Below are 18463 nucleotides of genomic sequence, written 5' to 3'. Positions count from 1 at the left end.
CGGTCGTCTATTGCAGAAAATACGGAGGCTGGGGATTGAGGGTGATTTAGAGATGTGGATCAGAAATTGGCTAGTTGAAAGAAGACAGAGAGTGGTAGTTGATGGGAAATGTTCAGAATGGAGTTCAGTTACGAGTGGCGTACCACAAGGATCTGTTCTGGGGCCGTTGCTGTTTGTCATTTTTATAAATGACCTAGAGGAGGGCGCAGAAGGATGGGTGAGTAAATTTGCAGACGACACTAAAGTCGGTGGAGTTGTAGACAGTGCGGAAGGATGTTGCAGGTTACAGAGGGACATAGATAAGCTGCAGAGCTGGGCTGAGAGGTGGCAAATGGAGTTTAATGTGGAGAAGTGTGAGGTGATTCACTTTGGAAAGAATAACAGAAATGCGGAATATTTGGCTAATGGTAAAATTCTTGGTAGTGTGGATGAGCAGAGGGATCTCGGTGTCCATGTACATAGATCCCTGAAAGTTGCCACCCAGGTTGATAGGGTTGTGAAGAAGGCCTATGGTGTGTTGGCCTTTATTGGTAGAGGGATTGAGTTCCGGAGCCATGAGGTCATGTTGCAGTTGTACAAAACTCTAGTACGGCCGCATTTGGAGTATTGCGTACAGTTCTGGTCGCCTCATTATAGGAAGGACGTGGAAGCTTTGGAACGGGTGCAGAGGAGATTTACCAGGATGTTGCCTGGTATGGAGGGAAAATCTTATGAGGAAAGGCTGATGGACTTGAGGTTGTTTTCGTTAGAGAGAAGAAGGTTAAGAGGTGACTTAATAGAGGCATACAAAATGATCAGAGGGTTAGATAGGGTGGACAGCGAGAGCCTTCTCCCGCGGATGGAGGTGGCTAGCACAAAGGGACATAGCCTTAAATTGAGGGGTAATAGATATAGGACAGAGGTCAGAGGTGGGTTTTTTACGCAAAGAGTGGTGAGGCCGTGGAATGCCCTACCTGCAACAGTAGTGAACATGCCAACATTGAGGGCATTTAAAAATTTATTGGATAAGCATATGGATGATAAGGGCATAGTGTAGGTTAGATGGCCTTTAGATTTTTTCCATGTCGGTGCAACATCGAGGGCCGAAGGGCCTGTACTGCGCTGTATCGTTCTATGTTCTATGTATACTGCAGCACAGAAATAGTGAGTACAGGACGTTTCCCCTGGGGGAGAGATGCCGGAGTGACAGTTGTCGCAACTTATGTTGGATGACTTTGAAATGAATGTTTCTCGTCTCAAACTCCCAGTTATTACTAACAGTTTATTGGTGCATTTAATGCTGCTTATGTCATGAATGATGAAATTTGACATCTGGGTTGAGAATGTATTTGAAAGTGACTTCATAGATGCCTTCCTTTCTGTCCCAAGTGTTTTTTTCTAAGTTCTCCATTCGCAACTTAGTTAGATTTAAACAAGTACGCTTACTTAATGCAAAAAAGAGATAAACAGGAAATGATTGTCATACATGCAGATTTCTTTATTTTTCAATATATCAAAATTAGTATAATTACAGCTGCTATGCCACTATTTAAAATAATGAAGGATAGAGCATGACAAAGAGAATCTTCATTTTGCGTCACTAAGTTCTTAAGAAAATTGCTTGTGAAAAGTGGAAACATTCCAAATATTCCAACAATGGAATTATTCATGATTAATAAAGTCAATAAATTAACATTTATTTTCTCAAGATTTATGGTAGAAAATGAACCTTTTTCTTTGCTAAAGCTTGGTATCTATTTTCAAGCTATTTTCAATGCAATGAGGCATATCAATTAACTATAGTTAGGAATCAACATTCAGAAAACATAGAAAGCTGATGGAAGTTCCTCTTCATAATTAAAATATACACCAAGTATATGTATACAAAAATTTATACACTTAGTGCCAAAAAAAAACAAACCAGAAAAACAGATGCTTGCCAAATATACATATAAAAGGCAAGGTATGCAACACAGACATCACAGATCGCGAGACCCGATAGAGTGTAACTGAGAGAATGGTAAATGTTGAATTCATACCACTTTTGAGATTTGATCATGATAGCAAAACTAGAATGATATTTTTCAATGATAGATGTACAGAATCAACAAGTTTCATTGGTAATACATGAGATTTTCTTTCACAACATGCGGTGTATATTTAACAAAGTGGAAATCCGGATGCTGCCAATCCAAAACAATATAGTGACCTGCACCATTTTATTAAGGCTCGATCATTGCAGAATCAATTGTGTTTTTTTATAAAAGAGGCTCAGATTCAATTAAATCCTCCGTTCTGTAACAATGCTCAGCTAAGTTGAAGAAAAGTGAAATCTCTGTGCATCTTTTGAGACAGTCCCTGGAAACCACTTAGTTGAGACTGGATAGGCAAAATGGGAAAGTGGTTCGACAGGACTGACATCAGTGCTGCAACTTGAAACTGGGAAAATATCCACCTGAAAGTGAATTGGGGAATAAATTGTTTCAATTAGTCCTCCTTCAGAGAGAAAACCTTAATAGAATATAGTTAGGAAGTCCTGAATCCATTATATGCCATATGCAAAGTTGCCATTAAACTTCAGTGTCCATAAAAATAGTCTTATTACAATACATCCCATGTCTTTACTTTCTGAGCAGCACAAAGGGCATTTTACTGCTCACTGAGAATAACGACCTTTCTATTGTTTAGTTACCTGCACTGCATTATTGCCCAGAGCTGAAATTCATATGATGTTGATGGGATAATTAGTGCATCATTGATTTTATATAATTATTTCCAAAAGATATGCTTTTATGTTCCCTGTTAAAACGGTTAAAATTATATACAATGGCCCAGGTTGTGCAATTAGCAGCAATTGATTTATGCGAAGTGTTCTCTTATTTTGCAACTGACAGTAATTGAAAGCCATCTTATTGCAGCACTCTACACAGGATTAAAGAATCCTTATGAAGACATGCAGATTCTAAACCATGTAGTGTAAGTTAGGATATTTAATTCAGAGTAAAATAATGTACGAAAAGTGTAATAAACAGTGGAAGATAGATGAGACAGAAAGATTAAATAAAAAGGAAACTTAAAAAATATATTTTTTTAGAGTTTCAAATTAAATCTCCAACAATAATAAAAATCTGTAGGACTTAAAACTTTACACTTGTAAAGTAAATTTTCAATGCTGGAGAGATTGGCAGCAATTCCATTGAGAATTCACTTGCCTTTAAATGGACATGCCTGAGCATTCCTGGCCTGATTAGTGGCTAGCTAGATGGGAAGTAAAACTTCACACCCTTCATGTATCTTAATGCTGAATCAATCAACAAGATGTCAGTGCAATGAAGCTTGAGAAGGGGAAAGAGCATTTACGACAATAATTTTCTGAATTTCTTTCATTTTACTGTGCATTTGCAGATACAGGAAATTACTGACAAATTTACTGGCCTCACTTATTTTTCCCACAAAATGTGGGTCAATATCAACATAGAACATCAATGCCCACATCCCCTGTATGTTGCCACAAACATTCCCTTGTTATTGTACGACAGGGAGCTATAAACAATGGAAGCTATATCAGAGGTTAGGTTACAATTGGGATCTCCTGTATTAATATTAATTACACACTGGGATTCATTTGAATAATAGATAATTGATATGCAAACAAGGTCATGGAACAATGAAAGGATAAATGAGAATATGGATGGGAAAGGGGACAGAAACACTAACAGTCTGTGGCACAGAGGGATCTGGGAGTGCTGGTTCATGAATCACAAAAGAAAAGCTAGCATGCTAGGTACAGCAAGATATTGGGAAGACAAGTGGAATGTTGGCATTTAGTGCAAGGAGAGTGGAAAATAGGGAAGTGTGCTAAAACTGAACAAGGTCTTTAAACACCCATATTTGAAGTACTTTGTACAGTTTTGGCCTCCTTATTTAAGGAAGGACTGGATTGGAAGCAGTTCAGAGAATGTTCACTTGGTTGATTTCCGGGGTGACCCGAGTTATGTTATGACGACAGGTTGAGCAGTTAGATTTATACTCATTGGTGTTTGGAAGAATATGAGATTATTTAATTGAACCACACAATGAGGAAGACGGTGACATAGTGATATTGTCACTAGACGAGTAATCCAGAGACACAGTGTGATGTTTTGGGGCCTCAAGTTTGGAACCTACCATGGGTTCAAACTCACTGTGATAGATGGGTGAAACTTTTGTTCAATAAAAATCTGGCATTAAAAGTCTAATGATGACTATGAAACCATTGTCGATTGTCGTTAAAAACCCATCTGGCTCACCAATGCCCCTTTAGGGAAAGAAATATGCCGTCCTTATACAATAATCTTTATTAGTGTCATAAGTAGGCTTCCATTAACACTGCAAAGAAGGTAGTGTGAAAATACTTGGTCTGGCCTCCAAATGATTCCATACCCACAGTATAGTCATTGACTCTCAACTGCCTGCTGAAGTGGCCACTCAGTTCAAGGGCAATGAGGGATGGGCAACAAATACTGGCCCACATTGGAAGCTGGATTACTGAATATATTCAAGGCTGAGTTAGGCAGATTGTTGATCGACAATGGAGTGAAGGTTACGGGGGGGGGGGGGGGGGGGGGGGGAGGGGGGAAGCAGAAAATTGGAGTTTAGGACACAATCAGATGAGTCATGATCTTATTGAATGGTGGAGCAGATTTGAGGTACTAAATGGTCAACTCCTGCTCCTCATGATCTTGTAAATTACTTAATGAATAAAAATAAAACTAAACACGAATGAGCACCTTCTTTCAGCACTCAAGACTACAGGCTAATTAGTTATCCAAAATGTAACCAACAACTTCATATCCCTTTGATCAGGAAGAATAAAAATAATTTTATTTAAATGGTGAGAAATTGCAGAGCTCCGAGGTGCAGAAGGATCTAGGTGTCCCAGTGCATGAACGACAAAAAATTAGTATGCAGGTTTAGCAAGTAATTAGAAAAGGTAATAGAATGTATTGTTTATTGAGAGAGGAATTAAATACAAACATAGGGAGGTTATTATTCAGTTATACGTGGCATTGATGAGACCACCTCTGCAGCACTGTGTTCTGTATTGGTCGCCTTGTTGGAAGCAGTTCAGAGGTTTACTGGGCTAATACCCGAAAGAGATGGGTTGTCATTTGAAGAAAGGTTGGACAAGCTGGCTTTGTATCCACTGAAGTTGAGAAGAGTAAGAGGTGACTTGATTGAAACATACAAGATCCTGAGGCGTATTGATAGGATAGATGTGGAAATAAAGGGCTGGATTCTCCGGTCTCCCAAACACATTCTTCTCGGCGGCATACTGTTTGCCTCGGGCGGGATTCTCTGCTCTTGCTGCTTGTCAATGGGATTTCCCATTGAAGCCATCCCATGCTACCCGGAAACCCACGGGTGCGGGTGCATTGCCGGTGGGAAAAGAGAATCCGAACGGTTGGAGAAAACGTTCCGCTTGTGGAAAAATCTAGAACTAGAAGTCACTGTTTAGAAATAAGGGGTCTCCCATTTAAGACAGGGATGAGGAGAAATATTTCTCTCTGAGGGTCATGAGTCTCTGGAACTCTCTTCCTCAAAGAGTGGTGGAAGCAACATCTTTTGAATATTTTTAAGGCAGAGGTAGATAGATCTTTGATTAACAAGGAATAAAATTTCTCAGGGCTAGGCAGGAGTGTGAAATTGAAGCTACAATCAGATCTGCTATTTCCTTATTGAATGGTGGAGCAAGCTCGAGTCGTCTACTGCTTTTAATTTGAATGCCATATGATGTAAATTTATATGAAGGTGGGGGATGGAGAGGAGAGAATATTGAATTATACTGGAATAAAATAGCATGAAAATATTGATTGTATCTGAGCTGGTTGGGGGGGGGGGGGGGGGGTGGTGCGTTCAACAGAAAGCAACTGGTCAGAAAGTGACAGATTATGCTAACATGCAAAACTGATGTTTAATTTTCAAACTGGTCCTGAGCTTTGGTTAACAGTTTTTTATTACATCAATGGAAAGAGAGCTTCAAAATAGCAAAATATTTCAGACAGTGCTCCACTGGTAATAGAAGCTTGGTCAAAAGTCACAGATGATCATGGGAAAATGTATCGCTTGGTGATGCATTGAACAATAAAGCACAGAAACTCTCCAGTTTTATCCCCACTCACTTAAAGATGCAGCTCATCTCAGCATTTGAGAGTGCGATAATTCATCTGAAAATACCAGCGCTACGAACGATCAGTAAAATTAGTGAACATTTCTGTTCTTTGATATCAGGATTTCAACTGATTTTCTCCATGGTTTAATAGCTTCCCAACAGCCCCTTACATGGCAACTTAGGTGAGGTACAGGAGGGCTCTTGGTGCCTGGGCAGTGAATATATTTCTTTCAAGAGACCACGAAGTACGGAGATGCAATTTGTGATGGCACTAAACATTTGCTGCAGCTATGCCACAAGGGATCACACTGCAGCAGAGGTGCTGATGGTTGGACAGGCATGAGGACAATAGATAATTTTGAACGGTGGTGTGCATTAAATCCTTGCAACTCTTGTGTACAAAGCACTGAAATGAAATGAAAGTCGCCATAGTCCCAGAGGACCAAAGGCCGCTCTCCCCTTGAGAGAGAGAGAGCTGACTGGGTGATTTAACCTGAGGATCACCGCACCTCAAGCGAGGGGCAAGGTTGAGAAGATGGGCCTTTTATAGATAACCTCAGCTGTATGGGAATTGAACCCACACTGTTTGCGTCGCTCCACATCAAAAATCAGCTGTCCAGCCAACTGAGCTAACTGACCACCATAAAGCACGACCAGTATCACAAAACTTAAACCATTTGTTTGCAACAAAGTTCTGTTAAAAATGCTGTACAATTCATCAGTGAGTACACCGTGACTGAATACAATATCCTTTTCAAATGTTTATTCAACTGGTCATTTAGAGACTTATAATAATTGAGAAAGTGAACACAATTAAATAGTATATTCAATACTATTGCGATAGGTGCCAATATTGCAAACATCCACTTTGCATTTGTTTCTGGAGACAGAGGAAAAGAAAAATAAATAACCTCAACCACCTAACTCAGTTTGAATGGTGATTCATGCTTCAAATTATTAACTTTAAAAGAGTTCAGGGGCGGCTTGATGGCAAACTGCCAGCATTCACCATCTTTCATCCCTCTGAAACTGCAACCTCAGGAATTCAGGCATGTGCAGATTAGCATGGAAATTCTGACACTGCAGTCCATCTGAAATGGGCTGCTCTGTGGCTCCACCTAGAGGCAGCATCACCAAAGTCAGGGAGAATTTCAACTTTCTCACTCCCACATGGCCATAATGAAATCCCTGAAAAAGTTACATCTCATTCAATCGGATTAGTTTGATGAACAACAAAACCAGACCTGAAAAAACAATCTTACGTACTTGAAGTTCCATTAATTAGATTCAAGCTCCTGTTTAGAAATTATTTAAAAAATAATGCACTGTCTGAAAATCCTTTCATATAATTGACTGTTCGGACCACCTGATATTATCACTGATGCTCTATGCTATGAGTGCGCAGTAAAGAACGCTGGAATTAGTTGCAGTTACACTGCATGGTGCTCAAGGTGAAATCCTCATCAGAGAAATTGCTGCAGCAAATGCAAAATACTGCAGATATTGGAAATCTGAAATAAAAGCAAAGTGCTGGAAAATGCTCGGAAGATCAGGCAGTATCTATGGAGAGCTAACGGGAAAGATTTTTCAGAGGGTGGGGCTTCAAGAAATAAAAGATGCATCTAGATGAGGTGTGAATAGCAACTAACCACCCTCCAAATGCAAATTAAAGAAATAAAGAAACCAGAAAAATTTGAACCAGCAAAAACAAAAACAAGGCGAAATGGGCAGAAGAGGTTATTAAACTCAATGTTGAATCCAGAGTGCAGACAGAATACTTGCTTTGTCACTGATCACAAGCATCACTGAATTGGCCAGCCATTATACTTCAATGTGAAAGGATCATACTACAGGTAAATAATGAGTGGCTGACCTGCATTGCTCGTTTTAAACCCAAAGTAAAATGTTCCGGTCAGAAGCAGAAAATAAAAGATCAGACAGTGTCTAACTGGTGACCAATTCAACATCACCAACTTTACATCTCCGTTAAAGTTGAAAGCTCCATCAAATGATCTATCACTTTAAAATTTCCTTTGGAATCAAAATGAATGACACTGGATTGGAATCAAAATGAATGACAGTGCATTAAGTTGGTGCAGTTTCTGTTCATGAAATAGGTAAATTAACTTCTCAGTAATAAATTTGTTTTAGCACAATCAGAATAGAATACTGTGCAAATAGATTTTATCGACTCCCAAAAAGGAATCCGGTAATAATGAAATGCTCATCGTATAATATGTTTGATCCCCATTTTCAACAGTGTGATGTGAAGTTCTACCTTATCTATGTAGAATAAAGTAGAAATGCAAGCCAGAAAATATACCACTAACTCCTCATCCTGCTCTCGTCAGATAAAGCTCAATTTGCATCTGTAGTGCACTTAAATGTTATTAGCAAATAGATGAACAGTCTGATTGGTATTCCTCAACACTAAAATGATTAATAACGAAGTTTAAAAACTTCCAAAGCAGTTCAAACTTTGTCCATTATGTTGTTTGCAGTTAAATGAAACATAAATGGATTGAAAGCTTCTATTTAATGTCAATCACCACACAGCATTTGTTAAAATTCAGAACCATAATTCAGCATCTTCAGTTACTCATTATTGTTATAAAATAAAATCTGGATAAATTTCCCATTAATGCATTGAATGTAGAACTATGGACTAATAGCACAACAACCACAGACTTTAATAACTGCTCCAAGTCAATAATAATCAGGAATTCAAAGTCAAATATAGCCTGGTACCACTGGCATAAATCGACAAATGCTGTAATCACCACCATGAACACACTGTTTTATGGATTGCCCACTACCTGCCGTGCACTGGAAGCACAATGCAATCCATTCAAATTTTTGAGTTTTGCGAGTAAAAGCTGCAAAATCACAAAATATCTTTATTGATGCGTAAAACACAAGATGAATTCACTGGCAAGATTAACAGCAGACTACTGAAATTTAAAATAAGAAAAATACAACTGAAACAGGAGTGGAAAAAAGTTAGTTATTGGTTTAAAATAAATTCCTTGCTTTTATCTCAATAAAAGTGAAAAGCTTTGTGCAAAACCTGCAGGGAAATTTCTGATCACAATCCAATTGGTGGAATGCAGTTGTTTTAGAAAATGAAATAGTCAGGGAGCATTGAATTTGTGCAATAAAAGTAAACAAGATTAATAAATCTTTAGTTTCCTGAGCATACTTAAAATATGGAAACCTTGAGAAAATTAAAATAGAAAAGGGCTGTTCTTCATCTGTTCTAATGACAGATCATCAACCTGGCTAACTCAGTTTCTCTCCACAGATATAGCCTGATATGGTAAGTATTTCCAGCATTTTCTTTTAATTTCCACAGTATTTTGCTCTCATTATGGAAATCTTTTTACTAATGTTTAGAAATTCACCATACAAGCGACGGTACGATTTCTTTACATTTCATGCAGAAAAGTTGCAGTGAAAATAGAATCCAAGTCATTTCTCATTACAAACTTATTATTTCCCATCCTAAGTTCATAAGCCTTTGCTTCTTATTCCGTGAATACATATTTCATGACACATAATAATTAGTGCTCCAGGACATAACTGCAGGAGTTCTTCAGGGTAGTATCTTAGACCCAACCATCTTCAGCTGCTTCATCAATGATCTTCCCTCCAGTATAAGGTCAGAAGTGGGTATGTTCACTAATGGCAACACAACGTTCAGCACCATTCACTATTCCTCAGATACTGAAGCAATCAAAGACCAATCGCAACAACGCCTGGACAATATCCAGATTTGGACTGACAAGTGGCAAGAAACATTCGCACTACACAAGTACCAGCTAATGACCATGTTCAAAAAGAGAGAATCTAACCATCGTCCATTGTCACTCAATGGCATTATCATCACTGAATCCCCACGATCAGAATCCTGGGTGTTATTGTTGACCAGAAACTGAACTGGACTAGCTGTACAGGGCAGCACAGTAGCATTGCAGATAGCACAATCGCTTCACAGCTCCAAGGTCCCAGGTTCGATTCTGGCTTGGGTCACTGTCTGTGCGGAGTCTGCACATCCTCCCCGTGTCTGCGTGGGTTTCCTCTGGGTGCTCCGGTTTCCTCCCACAGTCCAAAGATGTGCAGGTTAGGTGGATTGGCCATGATAAATTGCCCTTAGTGTCCAAAATTGCCCTTCGTGTTGGGTGGGGTTACTGGGTTATGGGGATAGAGTGGGGGTGTTGACCTTGGGTAGGGTGCTCTTTCCAAGAGCCGGTGCAGACTCGATGGGCCGAATGGCCTCCTTCTGCACTGTAAAGTCTATGAAATTTTCGGCATATAAATACTGTGGCTACAAGAGCAGGTAAGAGGCTAGGAATCCTGAGGTGAGTAACTCATCTTCTGACTCCTCAAAGCCTGTCCACAATCTACAGGGTACAAGTCAAGAGTGTGCTGGAATACTCTCCACTTGCCTGGATTAGTGCAACTAAAACACCTAAGATGCTTGACACCATCCAAGACAAAGCTTCCTGCTTGATTGCTCCCCCTTCCACAAACATTTACTCTCTCCATACTGACCTACTGTAGCAGCAGTGTGTACCATCTACAAGATGTGCTGCAAGAATGCACCAAGCCTCCTTCGATAGCACATTCTAAACCCACGACCATTTAGAAGGACAAGGGCAGCAGCTTGCTGGGTACGCCACCAACTTGGAAGTTCCCCTCCAAGCCTCTCATCTTGATGACATGGAACTATATTCTGTTCCTTCACGGCCATTGAGTCAAAAGCCTGAAACTCCCCCTCTAACAAAACTGTAGGTAAACCTACATCACGTGAAGTTCACATCCCTTGAATGAATAAATGGAACTTTAATCCAGGACATTGAAGCATATGGCTTTCTTCAGTGTATTTCAATTCCCGTCATTCAACACTCTGCAGTATTGCAGGTAGTTGCAAGTAAAATAAATCTGTTACATTGCTGAGATAAACCAAAATCTAAAACAAAATGCTGGAAACTCACAGCAGACCAGTGAGCAAGAGAAATACAAGTATATCTTTCACTTCCTTTAGCTCTTACGAAAAAAATATTTGTCATCCTGCTGTACACTTAGTTTTTATTTGTTTTCAATTATGACCAAGAGATTCCTGATTTATTTTCTTGCTCTTTAATAATAAATTCATAACTGTTAATGCCCATATCTTTCACTAAAGGCGTCGCTCACACTGAACATTAGTGATCAACTGTACAAAGTAGTAACAACGCAGCAACAGCACATTAGGCCCAAGACAATGCTCAAGTGTCTACTTGCGCCCTTCTTCATTCATCCCATCAACATAACCTTCTATTCGTTTCAGGCTTGTACTTATCTAGCTTCTATTTAAACACAACTGTGCTATTTGCCTTAACTACTCCCTGAGTAAAGGCATCCATCCTGAATTCACTATTGTATTTACGAGTAGCTATCTTCCTACTCTATCAAACTCTTATAATTTATCACAAGAACATAAGGTCACTCCTTCAGTATGCTTTTTTCTTGGGAAACGAACCCCAGCCTGTTCAGTCTTCTTGCATTTTGTAACCTCTGATTTCTGGTCTCTTCCTAGTATATCAACTTCATCATCCTTTTTATGATATGAAGACCAGAAAACATTCACAGTACTCCAGATTGGCCAACAAATGTTTTATACATGTTTAAATTAATTGTTTTTCAAACTCTTCCCCCTCTCTAAATGAGGTCAACGCTTTGTTTGTTTAAATTGTGTTAAGAGACAGTTTCCCCAAACCCCCAGAGCTTGATAGAGTGCACAGGTCGCTTAGACCGAAAACCAAGGCCGGGGAATAGCAGAGGCCAATTATTGCAAAGCTCCACTGATACCAGGACTGTGAGAGGATTCTGTGGTGGGCACGGCAAAAAAAACAAACACCTCGGAAGACATAGAAACAGAATTTACCAGGATATTGGGGCAGAACTAGCAAAACTTGGGGCCAAGTTTAATCAGGCGAAATCGGCCCTGTACAAGAATGGGGTAGGTTTTACGATGCTGTTCCAGGCCAGGTTCTAGGTCACATAACAAAAAAAGGAGCATTACTTCAACTCCCTGGAGAAAGCAAATGAGTTAGTCAGAACCAACGGCTGGGACAAGGACAAGCACGGCAATGATGAGAGTTGTGCAAGGAAAGACTCTGAAAGAGTATAAGACTCATTGGACAGTGCATTCTAAGCATTGTCTGGCATCTTTGAATTTGTCTATATATATGTTTCTGGAATATACCTCTTCATTCACCTGGGGAAGGAGCAGTGCTCCGAAAGCTAGTGTTTGAAACAAACCTGTTGGACTTTAACCTGGTGTTGTAAGACTTCTTACTGTGCCCACCCCAATCCAACAGCAGCATCTCCACATCATGGCTACCATCGACACCGCAAACTGCCGATTCAAAGTGGAGAGGATCTCCAGGAAAATCGCGCATATAGACACTGACATTAAGCTTCTACAAAGATGCAAGAAAGCAGACAAGATCCCGAAAGGGCTACAGATCACAAACCCACTCAAGTCGACCAACAACACAGACTAAGCTGAGAGACTTTGCAGTCGCACCTCTCTCACACTCCTCAACCACCTCATACACCAGCTCTGCAGCAGACGACGCAAGCTTGAAACCAAGATAGAGGACATATTCTCAACTTGCGCTCAGGACGCAGCAGACCAGCTGCGGAACACTGCCAAACAGATGAGACAACGATGCTATGCCACCTATATGCACACCACGAACAGGAAGCTTGAGAAACTCGGCATCACCACCAGCAGCAATCAAGCCTCCCCCGGTACCACAGTAGAAAACAATACAGGGAAATCTATTGTCAACTTGTCGGCCTACACCCTTCAACCAGACAAAATCGAAGTCCTCGGCAGAGGGCTCAATTTCTGCACCACCGCCAAAATGGACCCCATCAGTCTCGCGGCAGACACGGAGGAATTCATCAGGCGAATGAGGCTCCGGGAATTCTTCCACAGACCCCAAGAGGCCGACAGTGAACCCAATGAGACAACCAATGAACCAGAACAGCAGACCGAGAGATCTGCGGTGCGGCAGCCAAAGAGGAAAGAGTCGAATTGGACCCCTCTGGAAGGCCGCTGCCCTAGACTCGACATGTATGCTCAAGCCGTCAGAAGTCGTGTCAATGCCAGATTCATCAGTCGCATTAACAAGACAGCCTCGAATGTCACCCAAGCACAACGCAACGCCATCCGCGCTCGCAAGACCAACCGCAACATCGTCATCAAACCAGCAAAGGAGGGGCCACCGTCATACTGAACAGAACAGACTACTGCAAAGTGGTATACCGACAACTCAACAACCAGGGACACTATAGATAGTTACCTGCAGATCCGATCAAGGAACACATCCGCCAACTCAACAGACTGATCAAGACCTTGGATCCAGACCTTCAGAGCACCCTACGTGCTCTCATCCCACCTACTCCCCGCATTGGAGATCTCTACTGCCTCCCGAAAATACACAAGGCCAACACACCAGGCCGTCCTATCGTTTCAGGCAATGGGACCCTGTGCGAGAACCTCTCTGGCTACATTGAGGGCATCTTGAAACCCATCGTACAAGGTTCGCCCAGCTTCTGTCGCGACACGCCGGACTTCCTACAGAAACTCAGCACCCATGGACCAGTTGAAACAGGAACATTTCTCGTCACAATGGACGTCTTGACACTCTACACCACGACGACGGCATTTCTGCAACACCCTCAGTACTCAACACTGACAACTGCCAATCTCCAAACGCAATTCTGCAACTCATCCGCTTCCTTCTGGATCACAACGTCTTCACCTTCGACAACAAGTTCTTCCTCTAGACGCCATGGGGACAAATTCGTACCTCAATATGCCAACATCTTCATGCACAAGTTTGAATAAGACTTCTTCACCGCACAGGACCTTCAACCAACTTTAGACACCAGGTACATCGATGACATTTTTTTTCCTTCGGACCCACGGCGAAGAATCACTGAAACGACTACATGATGACATCAATAAGGTCATCCCCACACCCCCACTACTTGCCTTCAAACAACTGCGCAACCTCAAACAAACCATTGTGATACGCGATCAATAACCACAGAAACGAAGGAGTAGCCGAATTGAAGGCTCTAATCTACAAGATGTTTCCCCAGCAGCTTGAGTACAGAAAGAACGATGGCTGCTGGGAACACGGGTTCTTATACCCCACCTCATTGGGCAGAGCTACCTTATGTCTTGACCAATGAGAAGGCAACACTTGGGCCAATGAGCAGCGAACCTTCTCCACCAATGGTAGCTCACATTCCCAGGTACCGTAGTACCTCTAGTCATACTACCACACATTGTTTGCAGCAAACTACCCAGCCTTCAGAACAGAGACTACCACACCACACAACCCTGCCATGGCAATCTCTGCAAGACGTGCCAGATCGACATGTATACCACCATTCCACGTGAGAACACCACCCACCAGGTCCGCACATACTCGTGTGACTCGGCCAACGTTGTCTACCTCATATGCTGCAGGAAAGGATGGCCTGAAGCGTGGTACATTGGCGAGACCATGCAGACGCTGCGACAATGAATGAACGGACATCGCGCGACAATCACCAGGCAGGAGTGTTCCCTTCCAGTCGGGGAACACTTCAGCAGTCAAGGGCATTCAGCTTCTGGGGCGGAATTCTCTGACCCCCCGTGGGGTCAGTGAATCGCCCGGGGCTGGCGTAAATCCCGCCCCCACCATGGCCAGAATTCTCCGCCACCCGGGAATTGGCGGGAGCGGGAATCACGCCCCGCCGGTCAGCGTGCCCCCCGCGACGATTCTCCGTCCCGCGATGGGCCGAAGACCCGCCACTGACAGGCCAATCCCGCCGATGTGGTTTAAACCACCTCTGTGCCGGTGGGATTGGCGGCGCGAGTGGGCAGCCGGGGTCCTGGGGGGGCGCGGGACGACCGGACCCCGGGGGGTGCCCCCACGGTGGCCTGGCCCGCGATCGGAGCCCAACGATCGGTGGGTGGGCCAATGCCGTGGGGACACTCTTTTTCTTCCACCGCCACCACGGCCTCCACCATGGCGGAGGCGGAAGAGACCCCCCCTACCGCGCATGCGCCGGTAGGGATGTCAGTGGCCGCTGATGCTCCGGCGCATGCGCGGACTCACGCCGGCTTCCGAAGGCCTTTCGGCCAGCCCCAACGCCGGCCGGCGTAGCGCCAAAGGCCGTTGCCGCCAGTCGGCGGAGCGGGAGCCACTCCGGCGCGGGCCTAGCCCCTAAAGGTGTGGAGAATTTCGCACCTTTGTGGAGGCTCGACCCCGGAGTGGTTGGCACCACTCCGCTACGCCGGGACCCCTCGCCCCGCCGGGTAGGGGAGAATTTTGCCCCTGATCTCCGGGTAAGCGTTCTCCAATGTGGCCTTCAGGACGTGCGACAACGCAGAATCGCCGAGCAGAAACTTATAGCCATGAGTGCGGCCTCAACCGGGACCTGGGATTCATGTCTCATTACATTCATCCCCCACCATCTGGCCTGGGCTTGCGAAATCCTACCAACTGTCCTGGCTTGAGGCAATTCACACCTTTAACCTGGGGTTACCCCTATCTCTGCATCTGTAAAGATTTAATTACCTGCAAATTCTCGCATTCTAAGCATTGTCTGGCATCTTTGAATTTATATATATATGTTTCTGGAATATACCTCTTCATTCACCTGAGGAAGGAGCAGTGCTCTGAAAGCTAGTGTTTGAAACAAAACTGTTGGACTTTAACCTGGTGTTGTAAGACTTCTTACGTTGGACAGTGAGCATGTTTGCGCGGGACTGTGCTGCCTCATTCTGATCATAAAGGGAAGACTGGGTTTAGAAAGGAGCGGGGACTGTGGAAGGCAGGTGAAGGTTTAGACAGGGAGAATGGGCACTCAGCGGAAATAATGAGGGGGCTAGACCAGCCCAGGAGGAGGGCCACCACACTAGAAGAAACACCCGGTAGGAGGGAATGCCTGGTCAACGTGGGGGGAGGGGGGCATCAGGGTTGGGGAAAGGGGGGATACATAGGGGGGGAAGGGGACACAAATGGAACAGTGAGGGGAAAAATGAGCTGGGTATTGTACAGACCCTGGCAGGAGAGAACAGGCCAAGGAAACAAGATGGCGCCGCAAGCAGCTGCTTTGGAGGGTTCCTGAACGAAGGGAAACCCTGGAATGCAGGGCGCATCCATGTGGCATACACATAGTTGCTAGCCATGTTGGGTGCCCCCTGGGCAAAGGGAAACCCTGGAGCACAGGGGCCCAACTTCAACATGAGAATGGTGATGGCGGCCATTTTGGACAGCCCCCTAACAAAGGGAAACCCCGGATTGCAGGGGCTTGTTCACTAGGTAAATATGGTTGATCCGCAGGAGCGGGGGGGGGGGGGGGGGGGGGGGGGGGGACACAAAAAAAAAAACCCCCCACCAGGATTATCACCTAGAATATTAGGGGACTTAACAGCCCAGTGAAAAGATCCAGAGGCTTCGCCCATCTGAGAAGCCTGAAAGCCGACAAGAGTCTTCCTGCAGGAAACACACCTGAGGGAGAAGGACCGACTGTGGTTAAGAAATGGCCTGGTGGGACAGACGTACCATTCATGCTGCGGGACGAGGGCTAGGGGAGTAGCCATATTGATTAATAAGAGGATGAGGTTCACGGTGACAAGGACGGTTACGGACCAAGGGGGACAGTACGTCATGGTTTGCGGTGTCCTGGACGGGGCACCGGTAGTCCTCATTAATGTGTACGCGCCCAACTGGGACGACACAGGCTTTGTAAAAAAGACTATGGCGGAAATCCCCGACATTGATACGCACTGACTGATCATGGGGGTGGGGGGAGAGCGATTTCAACTGTGTACAGGACAGATTGTCCTGGTTGTACAAGACCAGATGGGCTTTGACAAGGGTAGGCAGCATCAGGTGGCTGCTGAATATAATCATGACCTATACCAGGGAGAGAATGCCAAAGGTGATCATCTCCCTGGATGCAGAAAAGGCCTTCGACCGAGTCAAATGGAAGTACCTCATCAAGGTGCTAGAGCGGTTTGGGCTAGGGACAGGATTTACCCCATGGGTAAAACTCTTGTACAACGACCCCAAAATGCTTATAGTGTTATGTAGGAGAATGGGCGGTAAGAACCAGAGGATCCCTAAGTCAACGCTGCAAAGGAGGAAAAACATGGGCGGGGCGCAGTCTAGCCTTACCGAACCTACAGTACTACCACTGGCTGGCCACAGCCGAGAGGGTGAGGGGATGGATACGAGAGCCAACGACGGAATTGTGAGGCTGGAGGAGCCATCCTGCAAGAGAACGGCCCTCTGCGTAATCACCATGGCAGCGCTCCCATCCCCCCATCAAAGCACACATCCAGTCCAATGGTGGTAGCCACATTGAAGACGTGGAATCAAATGAGGCAACATTTCAGTTTAACCGAGATGTCCTCCATGGCCCCCATCTGCGGCAATCACAAATTCCTGCCTACCATGCTCGATGCCACCTTTAAAAAGTGGAGACAGGATGGGGAGAAGCTAGTGGTTAAGGACCTCTACATAGGGAACAGACAAGTGACCTTAGACGAACTAACAGAGGACCTGGACCAACCGACAGGTTAGGAGCTCAGGCACCTCCAAATTAAACACTTTTCCCGTAAGGAGACGGAAAGATACCACAGGGCCCCGAGAGACAGTGTCCTAGAGGAGCTAAATACGGACAATAAGGAGGGAGGGGGGGGACTGTGGGAACATAGTTATTAGACAGGGCAATACTGCCACTGGACGAAACTAGACAAAAATGGGAGGACGAACTGGGGACAGAAGTGGGTTGGAGATGCTTGGAGCGAAGCACTGAGCAGGGCCAACCCCACCTCCTCCTGCGCTAGGCTAAGCCTTATGCAGTTTAAATTGATGCACAGTCGGCAGCAGGATGGCACAGTGTGTTAGCCTTGCAGCTTTCAGGTCCCAGGTTCGATCCCGGCTCTGGGTTACTGTCCATTTGGAGTTTGCACATTCTCCCCGTGTTTGCCCCCACAACCCAAAGCTGTGCAGGCTAGGTGGATTGGCCACACTAAATTGCCTCTTAATTGGAAAAAATTGATTGGGTACTCTAAATTTATTAAAAAATAATTGGTGCACAGAGCCCCCCTGACTAGAACCTGAATGAACAGGTTCTTTCTGGATGTGGAGGACAAATGCGAACGGTGTCAGGGAGGCCCAGCCAACCACACCCACATGTTGTGGACCTGCCCCAGGCTGATTGGGTTCTGGACAGCCTTCTTTGAGGCAATGTCGAAGGTTGTGGGAGTGA

At 44.2% G+C, this 18463-nt stretch overlaps 1 protein-coding gene across 13 annotated transcripts in view; it reads right to left on the bottom strand.

Annotated features, from left to right (window-relative positions):
• Positions 1–1453: 1453 nt before the first annotated feature.
• The window catches only part of nedd4l (NEDD4 like E3 ubiquitin protein ligase), a 542434-nt gene continuing 525424 nt past the window's right edge, over positions 1454–18463 (bottom strand). For all 13 annotated transcript variants that reach the window (XM_038790578.1, XM_038790580.1, XM_038790576.1 and 10 more), the window contains one exon: positions 1454–2434. The gene's annotated coding sequence lies outside the window, so the exon portion shown is untranslated. The remainder of the gene's footprint in view (positions 2435–18463) is intronic.

Source organism: Scyliorhinus canicula, chromosome 3 (genome assembly GCF_902713615.1).
Source record: "Scyliorhinus canicula chromosome 3, sScyCan1.1, whole genome shotgun sequence".
NCBI lineage: Eukaryota > Metazoa > Chordata > Chondrichthyes > Carcharhiniformes > Scyliorhinidae > Scyliorhinus > Scyliorhinus canicula.
The sequence above is the reverse complement of the archived record's forward strand: the minus strand, read 5'-3'. Positions and strand labels throughout refer to the sequence as shown.